At 40.3% G+C, this 13,285-nt stretch overlaps 1 long non-coding RNA gene across 3 annotated transcripts in view; it reads left to right on the forward strand.

Annotated features, from left to right (window-relative positions):
* LOC109499753 overlaps nucleotides 1–13,285 on the forward strand; it is a 224,202-nt gene that overhangs the window by 91,142 nt on the left and 119,775 nt on the right. For 2 of the 3 annotated variants that reach the window (XR_006597945.1, XR_006597944.1), the window contains one exon: nucleotides 6,831–9,576. The exons of the other annotated variant lie outside the window; for it this stretch is intronic. This is a non-coding gene — a long non-coding RNA (uncharacterized LOC109499753). Of the gene's footprint in view, nucleotides 1–6,830; nucleotides 9,577–13,285 lie in introns of those variants that run through there. 3 annotated transcript variants of the gene reach the window in all.

Consider the following 13,285-nt stretch of genomic DNA (forward strand, 5'->3'; position numbering starts at 1 on the left):
AAGGTAAGGGCCGTCCTTTATACCTCTTCTCCTTATTCCTCATATACAAATTATCAATAAGGCCTACTTATTTTATTGCTAAATAGGAAAAATAGGATTATAATTGGATTGGATTCTTAAATCTATACATTTCTCTCCATCTCTACTACGGACACCCTAGTCCAAACAGCTTTCATCTCTCACCTGAGTTACTACAGTAGCCTCCTGAATGGTCTCCCCATAAACCCTCTTGCCTTCTCTAAACCTCACTCCATGGAGTGATCTTTTAAGAATAAAGCTCTGGGTCATCTGCGTGGCTCAGTCGGTTAAGTGTCCAACTCTTGATTTCAGCTCAGGTCATGATCTCATGGTTCATGAGTTCCAGCGCCATGTTGGGATTCTCTCTTGGGATTCTCTCTCTCTCTTTCAAAATAAATAAATAAACTTAAAAATATAAGAAAATCTTACTGTGCTTTTTCCCTGCTTTGAAACTTTCAAAGCTTTCCACTGCTCCCTCAATAAAGACTCAACTTCTAAACTGACCCTTGCCTCATGCCACTCCCATGCCTTCTCTTATCTCTTGACCATGCAGGCTCTACCACTAGCCCTTTGCCTGCAGTGCCCTCCCCTCTTCACCTTGTGGCTTTCCAACTCAAATAGCACCTGCTCAAGGAACTCTCTTGAATCCTTACACCAGGTCAGGTGGGGATTCACACCTTCTATTTTTCCTCCCAATATTTATCATCTCTTATAATAATTTATGTATATGACTGTATAATCTATGTCTATTTTCTCCACTAAACTTTAAGCCCCATGAGGGTAGGGACCATGGCTGTTTCTCTTACTCACTGTATTCCTGCTACCTTGCAAGTAGCCTGAAATTTAGTGTATGCTTAATATGTTGTTGACAATTGAGTTAAAGAATCCAGAGCCCTGTTCAACATAGCTATTAGTGATTTGGATGAAATCATAAAGATAAACGGATCAAAATTATGGAGGTAAAATTTCAAAAAATTAAAAATAGAGTTACCATATAATCCAGTAATACCACTGGATGTATATCCAAAAGAATTTAAATCAGGAACTTTAAGATAGATCTGCCCTCTCATGTTCATTGAAACATTATTCACAGTAGCCAAAATATGGAAACAACCCGAGGGTCCCCTGAAAGATAAATGGGTAAAGAAAGTGTGGTAGGTACATATAATGGAATAGTATTCAGCCTTTAAAAAGAAGGAAATCCTATCATTTGCAACAACATGGATAGACCTGAAAAGAAATTACATTAAGTGAAATAAGTCGGTCACAGAAGGACAAATACTACCTGATTCCACTTATACAAGATATATAAGATAGTCAAACTAATAGAAGCAGAAAAGAGTGGTGCTTTCCAAAAGATGGGGAGAAGAAGGGAAGTGGTGAGCTGTCATTCAGTGGGTATAAAGTTACAGTTATACAAGATGAACACGTTCTAGAGATCTGCTGCCTACACATAGTACCTGTAGTTAACAATTTGGTGTAAAAAATTATAGAGGTTAAGAAAAAAAAAAAACTGGGACAAGTGCAACAAACTCAGGATTCCAAAATATCTTAAAAGCATAAAATAATCCTAGTAAGCAGCAAGCTTTAATAAGGATATGATACAACTGTGTATTAAATTTTAAGAAAAGTCTCCTGAAGAAATATAGTATCAGGAAGACTACTAGATAACAGTACGTTTGGACACAACTAAGCCAGGGTGGGAGAGTGCATCCTCAGGGGAGTTAACAACGTACTGGACCTGTAGAACGCTTGATTCCATTCTGGGCTGCACTAACAAGCCACCTGTCCTGAAAGTCAGGGGGAATATGGATGATCTCCCTTGTCCCTGTTGAGATCACAGCTGACAAATAGTGTTAAACTAGACCGTTGATTACAATACAGTAGAAAGAATACAGGATATTTAATCTGAAGACAATGTGAGTTAACAATTATTTTCTTCAAGCCTATAATAGCCAGTATTTATCCAGCACTTACTACAGTGTGCTATAGGCATTACCTTGATCAAGCCTAATAGTGTAGTATGGATATTATTATCCCATTTTATACATAAATGAAAGTGAGACACAGTATAAATAGCTAGAAGTGGTGGAGCCAGGATTTGATGGAGGAAGCCTGCTCTAGAACTTGCTCTGAGGCCCTCTATGGAGGCCACAGCCCCATTAAGCATATGCTTATCAAAGACCTATCTGGACAAGAGACTACATGCTTTATGTGTTGACTCCAAGATCCAAATCCAAGATATATGACAAAGTAAGCAGATTTGTGTGTAATTTAAGAGTTTTCCGACATGAGAACTTTATAAAATGCTTTCTCAAAGATAAAAAAAAAAAAAAGGTCTAGGTTGAGTGACATGTTAAACCGGGGCTCCACCACCACCTCTCAGAAATGCTGTGGAGGGTATCCCTGTATTGGGGAAGGGAGTTTGTGCTAAATGACAATTAACTCCCAATTCTAAGCTGCTAGGATTCAACAAATTGGTAGTGGGAAACTCACTTGGCTAAATCTGATGTAATAGAATAGATTATTGGTGATCAGATAGTCCTTTGACTCCCTCTTCTTGGGGTAGAGTATAATCCCTTAGTCCCATTGACTCTAGGCTTGGCCATGTGACTTGCTTTGGTCAGCAAAATGTTGGATGTGGCTCAAGTAGAGTCTTTATGTACTTGCTTCAATTCTGCTTGGCTCTTGAGCCCCTGTGATCAACTATGAGATCCTTCCAGTAGCATCTTTAGCCTTGGCTCTAGACTCAACACATGTAGAACAGGCCTGAACCCAGCCTGCAGCCAACATCAGCAGACCCCAGCTGATCTCCAGATCCATGAGTGTGAGAATAAATGCTTCTTACTGTAAGCCACTGAGCTGTGGTTTACTCAGGATTTTATGACAAAGGCTTGCAAATACCTGGTTCTCCCTAAACTGAGACAATCCTTTTATCAGGCCCTTTACAGGTAGTGGTTCTCCTTGCCATTCTCCCGCCTTGGGATTCCACCTTGTATAGTTGTATAGGGTTAGAGAAGGAAGGTGAGTGAGTGCTGGAGTTTACAATATAACATAGCCTTGAGGCGAAGGGCCTTGAAGGAACTACCAGGTTGGTTTATTTTCCACGTCCTTGAAACAACAGAACTGTGCTATAGTCCTGTACTCTGCCCTTCTCTTTGTGGTCTGCCAGTAGTCTTATACCATCTTGCTCTATCCTTACTTAGGTAATAGCACTTGGGTAAATCTATCCAATTATGGAATGGGCTTCTTCCTTTCCTGGGCCCCAAGTTTTGAGTCCATGTTATATTGTTCTCTGAGAACTCATTCAGGAAGAATTTAACAGGAAGGTGAAATCCACTTCTGCCCTCAACCTGCCTTCTGGACAAGTGGAAACCAGCCTGGGCTTCTAAGAGCCAGAGCTGGCATAGGGGGATCAAGGGGAGAGATACTGGAGCATGGGCTTGGTAGAAAGGTAGAAACTAGGCACAAAACAGGAGGTAAGCCCAGAGAGATCCCCAAAGGTAGTCGCTGGTGCTTTCTCTATGTTATCTGTAGCCTTTCCAGAACTGGATGGTCCTTTCTGATACTTTTCCTTTAAAGCCTTAAATTCTGAAACTGCTTGTGCCAGCTTTCTTTGGTAACCTTTCATTTCTGGGTTCCATATGGTATGTGAAAGAAGAAGAGGAAAGAAAGGGTGGATGTGAGTGACAGTACAAGAAACATTTCCTTTACATTTGGACAGAAGAAACAAGTGGCCACCCTCAGCTGTGCAGGAATCCAGCCTGATTTTTTAGCACTGCCTTGTTTTTTCCCTCCCAAGTCTCCAGAATAAGGTATTTTTACAAAAGAAACAAGTATACTTACAAGAGTAATGAAGGGTGTGAGTTAGTGGGAAATGAGAGAGAGAGTGCAAACTATGTGCATAAGGAAGACAGGAAAGAAAGAACAGAATATTTGCCAGACACCATACCCGGTAGCTGACATATGGTTTCTCACTCTCTTCTTATAGTAGTCCTTTATTAACCTCTCTGACATAGAAATAAGGAAACTGAGACAAAGAGAAGTCTAGTAATTTGCTCAAGATCCCACAGCTATTTGGAGAGTTGGGAAAAGAACCCAGGTAGAGCTAGGATTAGAAGCTGTATGTACATCTAGAAAGTGGAACAAAGGACGAATATCATTCAGACTCAACCCTACACACCGATGTTCAAATGTTATGTGATCTGAGAGACCAAAGCAAAGGTCTTCTAGTCCAAAATCTATCTTCTACTCAATTATCTTAATGCCTAGATTTCTACTAGTATATTTCCCTTTTACTGAGCTAAATCCACATTTGTCCAACTAGGTTATACATAGCATGTGGCAGTGTGCTTGGAGATAGTTACAGGAGAATCATGGTATGTTGTTCAAGAACAGTGGTTTCGTGCCAAATTATGAGGGAAAAGTTTTACCAGAACAAACATCGATATTTTATAAAATGCAAATTTGAACTGAGTTTAAAAGCTAAAATGTGAGAAACTTCATGTTTGCTTTACATTATAATCCCAGAAGTCCAAGCGTATGAATTCTTTCTATGAGTCCTTATAGGCTACTACTCTGTTGGAAAAGTCTGAGGTGCACTAGTTGAAGGTACCTTGTCTCTGGGAAAACGAAAACATGCTGACTGGTAGTGGTAAGGGAACATTAACATTCCCTGCCAAATATGAGCACTTGAGGACAGACGAATTTATTATTTTAAATTCACCAGGCCAAAGAAAATACCTGAAGTAATGAGACCCCAGAAGCATAAGTTTGATTGAATTCTGGAAGCACAGAAATAATTTCTGTTGAGCAAGAGTAGGTATGTGCCTTGGTGGGATGTCAGAATAATATATGTAAGGGATGGAGTTACTGGAGAGGTCAACTTTTCCTCCATCAACCATTTATTCTCCATCCCACACTCTTTGCTAGAGAATCTTCCCGGGCTCCCTTTGCAGAGAGAATGTTCACAGAGACCTGTTAAACAGGGGGGCTGACCATGTGACACACTCTTTCCTCTGCAGTCACAGCTGACTTGGCTATAGGCAGATACTAGACCCAAAGCAATGCACTTGGAATGTATTTGTGTATATGAAAAAAAGCCAGGGATCCTTTTATTCAGGAATATGGAAGTCAGGGTTCAAGATCTGACTTTAGTCAGTGTGAGCTGAAGATGATATAAAACTGAAGATAATGGTAGCCATATGCGTGCTAAAGCAAGGAAAGCCAGTGCGCCAAAGAGAAAAGACAAAACCAGATGTGTAAGGAGAAGCAATCAAGGGAACATGCACCTCTGGAAAGAGAAAAGCAGAGACTCAATATCGGAGTTCTGGCCCCTGATAAAGTCCGGCCATTCGGTGAACTACCTCTGTACCATACCTGTCAATTCCCCTCCTTGCTTAAGCTGGCTAGAGCGGGTTTCATTCTTTGCCACTAAAGTTCCCTGACAAAGACAGAGGGATGTGACCAAACCTCCTTTACTTGGGTATAGAGTTACTATGTAATTTATCATCCTAACTGGGACACTTGGGGCGCTGTTAATAATTATACTGACAAAACAGGAAACCAGAATGTACAGCCATCCTTCCTATGTGGTCAAGAAGGGAAATGAGATATTAACTGCTTGTATTTCCCAGGCACTGTTAGCTGTGTAAATATAGGCCATCTTGTCTGATCACCACAACAATCCTACCAAGCTTGGCCTCTCTCAGACCAGGAACTAGAGCTAGAAGGATTACATGTATAGGGAAACAGGTGGAAGAGCCAAGATAGGAGCCCAGGTCGAGCTGACCACAGGTTCTACGCTCTTCTCAGCGGGCTCTCTTCCTCCGTAACAGTTTTGCATGAGGCTCAAGCTGTACTAGCCCAGAGTCCTCAGATTAGCATTCTGGAGTGTTGACAGCAATGACCAGTAAAGAGAAACACATGCAATTATGCTAATCTCTCAGAAAACCCATGCCCCCTCTATGATACCAGGACGATGTCTGTCTAGCCTCCTTCTTGCCTGAAACACCTTTCAGCTGAAAAAGCACAATACAACAAAATCTCCCCTAGCAAAGAAGGAAATTGAAGCAATTTTGAGACAATTTGGAAGCCCCCATCTCCACCTGAGTTATCTGAGCAGTGCAGAACACAAAAGATTAGGGGTCAGAATTTTTCAGATAATTGCTTGTTTTCCTGACCCAGCAGGTTTAACTCGCAGACTCTCTTTTGTGAGCATGTATTGTCCTCACCACACAGTGAATACGCACCAATTTCTAGGTAAGAGCTGTATAGCAAAAGAAAGGTGATGAGAGAGTAGAACCTGATATTCTAATTAAGACTCAGCTGAAAAATCTCTTCATTAAAATTCTAATGTGATTCCAGTTTTATTTCTGCTAAAATGCCAAATATAACAGGAAAATATTCCAATTTCTATATCCCTTTTCCTACCTGTCACTTCTAGCCCCCAGGACTAATCCAGTCACAATCAAGCAATTATCTGATGTTGGGGCTTCTGGGACTTGCCAGCCATTGTGGGGAGTGTGCCAGGTTCTTTCTGAATCAGAAAAAGAGATCAGTTACTGCCAACTGCACCCACCTGTTTATCCTTGGTAAGGGGTAGACTGCCAGGATAGTAATTACATCTTAATTGAAGGCGACATGACCTAGATAGGCAGCGAGCTCTCCTACCACATTGATCTAGCCTGAAGAAGAGGTTCCAGCACGAGGCTGAGAGGCAGGGCTTTTTATTCCATTAGAATCTCAGCTGTTTCTCCCGACACTACTTTTAGAACCACTGATGAGTCTGCCCTTGTGTGGTTTGTTTGCAGCATGTATTTCCAATGTCATCCCTGACCTTGTGAGGAGGTAGAAGACTGAAAGAATTTGGAAGAAGCTGTAGTGTGGACAAGAGAACACAATTTGGGTTAAAGAATGATTACAACCACATAGTACTATGCATTCTGAGGTCTGACCTCATAAACTGCGATTCTGATCACCTATGGCTGAGACCATGTAAGAAACGTGACTGGTATTTCACAAGTTATTTGGAAGCCACAAAAATATGTCTGACACGAGGTAGCTCTTACTGAACCTTGTAAAATGGAAATGCAAAGTTTTTATACCACAATGATAATGTAATTGAGAAAAAAAATCTTTTTAAAGTAAAGGAGCATAAAACATCATTTTTTGAAGAACTTAATGGACTATTGTGGCGCTCTGGGTGCTAGGTCACAGCTACACAGTATTTTACTGACTTTTGCAAGTACACTGAATTCTATCACCACAGTTAAGGGACCTCATGGTCTCTCTCTTCAATGATTTAAATCCTTGAGAATTATTTAAGTGCTTATATTATTCTCCTTACTATTTCCACACCCACCTTCCAACTGAGAGAATTCTTTTAAATTACCTAGATGCATACCCTCAATGCACGTATGCACACAAAGTGTCTTCTAGTGGTTTGCACTTAGAAAACTATTCCTCTACAAATGAATGGCTCTCATTGGTGCTAAATAATCAGATAGCATCATTCATTCTAGCCCCGTAAAAATGACCAAATAAGAAATTGAGTGACATAAAACAACAGTTGAACGTGGAGGTTCACGAGTGTGAAGCACGACTCCTAACTGGGAAATGAATCCCATCACCTCACATAGGATTGTTCTGTGTTACTTTCTTAGCAATAGTTTTAGTTTTTTCCTCTAATAACTCACTGCCTTAATTACTTCTAATAGACCTTAAAGAAGACCCGTATTTTTATTCAAAGATGCAATAATGACTTCCACACAAAACCATCATTAAATAATTTTTCCTGAGGACCTTGAATTTCATTTTCCTAGAAATCATTGTTTTGAATCTAGTTTTCTTTCTGGTGGCCAGAATGCAGATGTTTGTCTTCGCTTCCAGTTTTCTACCCTAATATTAACTTTGCCCTTCAACTTGGGTAAAAATCATATAATAGTAATGATGCTTAAAAAAAGGCACTTATTGGTTATAATGGCATAGTTTTATAATGGTACTAGTTTTCCTGGAGGGCCTGAATTTTATTTTGAAATCATATGTAATGAGTTCCTAAAAGTGCCATGTCATTGCATTTTTCTGGATCTTAAAGGTATTCTTTTTATGCACTAATTACATATAGTACCTCAAATTTTAAATTTTGGTCATAGAACTGAACCGATTCCTACTGGGAAAAGTGGGAGAATGGGGGAAAAATAATTAGAGCAAAAATATGATTATAAATATTTGATATAGTTACATTAGGAATTAAAGACAGGTTCAAGTTGAGGTTAAGTAGTTTTAACAAGCCATCCTTTAAGTTTTATGATAGCATTTGGGTGTTGATCTGTTACACCTATTTATTATACTCTGGTCTTTCCTCGGCTGTTAACAGCTGGTCAGCAACTCACTTTTGCCCTGGGATTTTTAGCCATGCAGGCATGGTTACCATCAATGCCTTTAAAAAGATTTATGCTTAAAAAAATATTTTACAAACCTTTTGTAAAACAGAGGCTGTCAAATAAATTGGATGACATTTCTGTCCCATTTGATTCCTGGCATTGGGCCAAGACCTCTATTAAAATCAAAGAATGCAGTCAGCTCTTCAAGCACTGTCTCTTTCTGCAACTGTGGTTTTGCAAAGACCCTGCAGATTCTGTAGCCCAGAAGGCTGCATGTCCTGAGTGGGTGCTTTCCTTTTTAGCAGTAGCAGAATAACAGGACACTGAGCATCACGCAGAGGCCTCAACCCAGCCTTGTTCCTTCCACTCAGACACATTGTCTAATGTGGGAATTGCACCCCGGGGAACCAGACATCAAGGTTTCAGTCATTCATTGAAATACTGCCCCATAAAACACCACTCCATTTTGTTGCACCAGACACAGGGGCAGGTATGTGTGCACATGCCTCTCTGGGCTAGGAAATTGCTAAGGAAAAGCAGAGCAGAGCTGGTAGAAGCAAGTTCCAGGTTCCAAGGTTTCTAAGAAGCCATGTTTGACAGCACACCACATTTTCTGTTTCATTGGTTTCCATTAATTTTTAAAATGTTATTCTAAGTCAGATAAGCGATTTTTCAACCAGGATGGGGTTATATTTCTGAGAATGCAGATAAAATCAAACTTTAAATTTTGGTAAGGGAATGCAACTTGAATTCTACGTTAGAAAACTTAAGTTTTGTGTTCGTGTTCAGTAAGCTTGGCTAGGAGCCTGGATGTGGGAAGTCGGAACGTAGAACCAAGCTCAGAGATGGGGTAAAGGGCTTACTCTTGAAGCTAGGACTAACAAGTCTTGTCAATCCAAGGACAGAGGCCAAAACTCGCTCTGGGAAAGGATGGCCTAACTTCTGGGCTTTTCAGGGTGAACTCGGAGCCTCAAAGAAGAAATGATATAAATGAATAGCTGGCTTCCTAGACCAAAGAGAAGGAGGACCATGCACATAAATTCATGGGTTTTTAAGAGTTGGAGGGTGCTTCCTAATGTTACAGATGAGGAAACAGAGATCCAAGGGGACAGCTGTCTCTATCAGGCTCATTTATGTGATGGGGGTTGGGAGTGGTGGGAAGCAAATGGACAAAAGGTAGGCAGGGAATTGTTTTTCTCTTTGTTTCACAAGTTTGGTTGCATCTTCCCAGCTTCATCGGCCATTTTCTGCCCTACAAGTGATGTATTCCAGTGTGAAGATAGGTATCACTGTGCACTGTAAGAAACAGGCATCTTAATCCGGCCCTTCACAGTGCACAACAGCATACCACAAGCAGGGTGTGAGACACTGTTTTCCTAAAGACATTAGAAAAAACACATTAGTCCTGAAGCTATTCAAATAGTTAGAAGAGCTAGTTCAAATTGCTGTTCTGCCTCGGCTGCTATGGCTCAGTACAGAAAATTTCATTTAAAAAGCAAAACAGAAGGATTTCAAATCTGATGTTTGAAAATAGGTTCTTACAGAACAGTATTTACCTGGTTCAAAAGACAACCCGCAAAGGAATTATGCACTCATAAAGAAGGCTCAAAACTGTTACAATAAGCCAGCCCCGTTTCTCATTTCTAAAGTGGTAGATTTAAAGTGGTAGAAGGGTTGGGAATCTTCGTCATCTGTGCTGGCAGACACAGGCAAGGAAATGTGTATTCTGAGGTGAGAATAATTTTGCAATAGAGTTTGGGTTCAGAAACCAAACAGGTATTGGGGAATTTTCTTCAAATAGAGTTTCTGCAAGAGTGAGCAGAAGAATGAGAGAAAGTTCTACACATTGGACTTTGCCCTAGCTTGCACGGTGCATAATGACACTGTAGAAGCCACAGAGAGGAAGAATTTAACCTTCTTCTGAATGATTAAAAAAAAGAACTGTTGAATATTATTGAACAAAGAGATTTTCTTACATAAATTACCAAGCTGTATGTCTCTTGGTATTTCCAGGCTAACAATTCTTTTCAACTGCTATGTGTTCTAGGCATGCCAAAGTCAATGTGGGGCAAAGAGGAGGGAAGGGGGAGATTCCAGTCACCCTTCCCTATTCTTCCTTCATTGTTGAAAGTTAATTTCTTTGGCCTTTCCAGTTCAATATTTTGTTCCATGATGTGTGTGGTAGACAGAATAATGGCTCCCCAAAGATCTGAATCCCCAGAACCTTTGAGTATATACCTAACACAGCAGAAGGGACTTGGCAGGTGTAATAAAGTTAAGGATTTTTTTATGGAGAATTATCCTGGAATATCAGGGTGGGTGTAGTGTAAACATGAAGGCCCTTAAAAGGAATAGAGGGAGGCAGGAGAGTCAGACAAAGATACGTGACAGTGGAAGCAGAGGTCTGGGTGATGCAATTCCTGGCTTGGAAGATAGGAAGAGGGTCACAAGCCCAGGAGTGCAAGCAGGTTCTAGGAGCTGGAAAAGGCAAGGAAATGGATTCTCCTCTAAAGTTTCTAGATAGAATGTGGCCATGCCAATACCTTGATTTTAGCCCATAAGACCCATTTTGTGACTTCTGACTTCTAGAACTATAAGAGAACAAATTTGCGTTGTGTTAAGCCACTAAGCTTATGGTAATTTGAAACAACAGTCATAGAAAACTAATTTAATGCCTCGCCACAAATCTGTGAATAGAGAAAGACAATCATAGAATTCTTTTCAGCATCTTTGGTGGTTGGTGCCTGGCTATTTCTCATACAAAAGTGCTAGGGAATCAGGTACTGACCACTGAGGCTTTGTTCAGAGCCCAAGATGCAGCCATTTCCTTCTGAGCTGCACCAGCCTTGTCTTGGACTTTGTGAGACACTTGTGTTTCTGAACCTGTAGCTCTTGGGAACTGCACAGAGGACTTTGCATTCCTAATTTCTTCACGGCCTGTTTCTGTCCCCCAGGCGTCGGTGTCATCAGAGCACATGGCATGTTTTTTGCAATTTCTTCTGTGTCAGAGAAGACCCAAGAAAGTTTCTTGGTGCCAAAATAGGGGTTTTGCATCAGCATTGGTGATGTTTGCCATGGTGGCATTCTGAACTTGGTCACAGACCACATTGTCCACACAAATTGTCATTGAATCCTTGGTAAATTTCTTCTCAGGCGGAATAACCTGTAAAATAGTGTCCACTTGGATCAAGCAATCACTCATTGCAAGAAAAAGGATAAATCAGGTTCTTTGGCTCTTCCTTAAAAATTGTGACTCAATCTAAAGAATATAGTTCTTTCGTATTCTTCTAGGATAATTACACACATTTTATTGCTATGGGGAAAGTTATGATGGGCCAAAATCCATCTGCAAGGTTACAGCCTGTACAGGGCAGATTTTAATCCTAAGCACACTGCAGAATCCCTGTTACTCAACAAATAACCTGTTGGACAGGTAAATGAAGAAATAAGTAAATGACAACTCTTTGTGAAATAGGTTTTCAATTAAACTATTGATGGGTGTGGGTCTAGTATTCTTCTTTTAGTTTTTTTAAAAATATTCATTTTTGAGAGACAGAACATGCACGTGTGCGCACACTCACGCGCGGGGGAGGGGCAGAGAGCGAGAGAGAGAGAGACACTCAGAATTTGAATCGGGTTCCAGGCTTTGAGCTGTCAGCACAGAGCCCAACACAGGACTCAAACCCATGAACTGTGCGATCATAACCTGAGATGAAGTCAGTTGCTTAACCAACTGAGCCACCCAGGTGCCCCATTTTTTAAGCTTTTTTTTTTAGTTTGTTTATTTATTTTGAAAGAGACAGAAACAGCTTGAGTGGGGAAGGGGCAGAGAGAGGGAGAGAGAAAGGATTCCAAGCAGGCTCTGTGCTGCCAATGCAGAGCCTGACGTGGGGCTCACACTCACAAAACTGTGAGATCATGACCTGAGCCAAAACAAAGAATCGGATGCTTAACCAATTGCGCCACCCAGGTGCCCCGGGTCTAGTATTCACAATTTATGAAGTGTTTATGAATTTATGAAGTGTTTTCACACATTGATTTACTTGCTTATTTGTGAAATTTTTTCTGTACACCTTAACTTTTCATTTTAACTTAAAACAAGAGTCTATAAGTAAAAAATAACATTTTCATCCAAACCCATGAAAAATGATCATTTTTGTGTGTGCCTATATTTTAGGATCCTTAGGTTGATAAGTTCCAAATTCATGGTTTTATTTTAAATAGCTATATTGCTTATATTAAGAAATTCATCTTTGGATAGCCCAGCAGCTAAATTATCTGAAGTGATTAAAATATATAAATTTCATTTGATTCCACTTTTTTCTGAATGTTTATTTATTTATTTTGAGAGGGAGAGAGAGAGAGAGAGAGAGAAAGAGAGGAGGGAGGAGAGAAAGAGAGAGAGAAGCAGTGAGAGAGGGAGACACAGAAACCGAAGCAGGCTCCAGGCTCTGTCTGAGCTGTCAGCACAGAGCCCGACACGGAGCTCAAACCCAGGAACCGGACTATGAGATCATGACCTGAGCTGAAGTTGGACGCTTAACCAACTGACCCAACCAGGCACCCCTGATTCCACTTTTAAAATACTATTTGCCTTAAAAAGGCAAATTTTTACTTTTATAATGTAACATACAGTTAAATTTTACCCCTAGAATGTTTAAAATAGTGACAATGTCAACTGCCTGATTATTTAACAATAGAAGAGAATTTGCTCTTCATTCTATATAAATCTGAAACTCCCTTTAATACTAGCGGATACAGGGAGGCCAGAAATGAGACTAATTCATTTAAATTTAGAGCAATTTGTTATATGGTGGCATTTCTTTTCTGTAAAAATATAAAAAATTCAGGAGATGCAAAAGCAGGTTTTGCTGCAAACTGTG

Source organism: Felis catus, chromosome B2 (genome assembly GCF_018350175.1).
Source record: "Felis catus isolate Fca126 chromosome B2, F.catus_Fca126_mat1.0, whole genome shotgun sequence".
Taxonomy (NCBI): Eukaryota; Metazoa; Chordata; class Mammalia; order Carnivora; family Felidae; genus Felis; species Felis catus.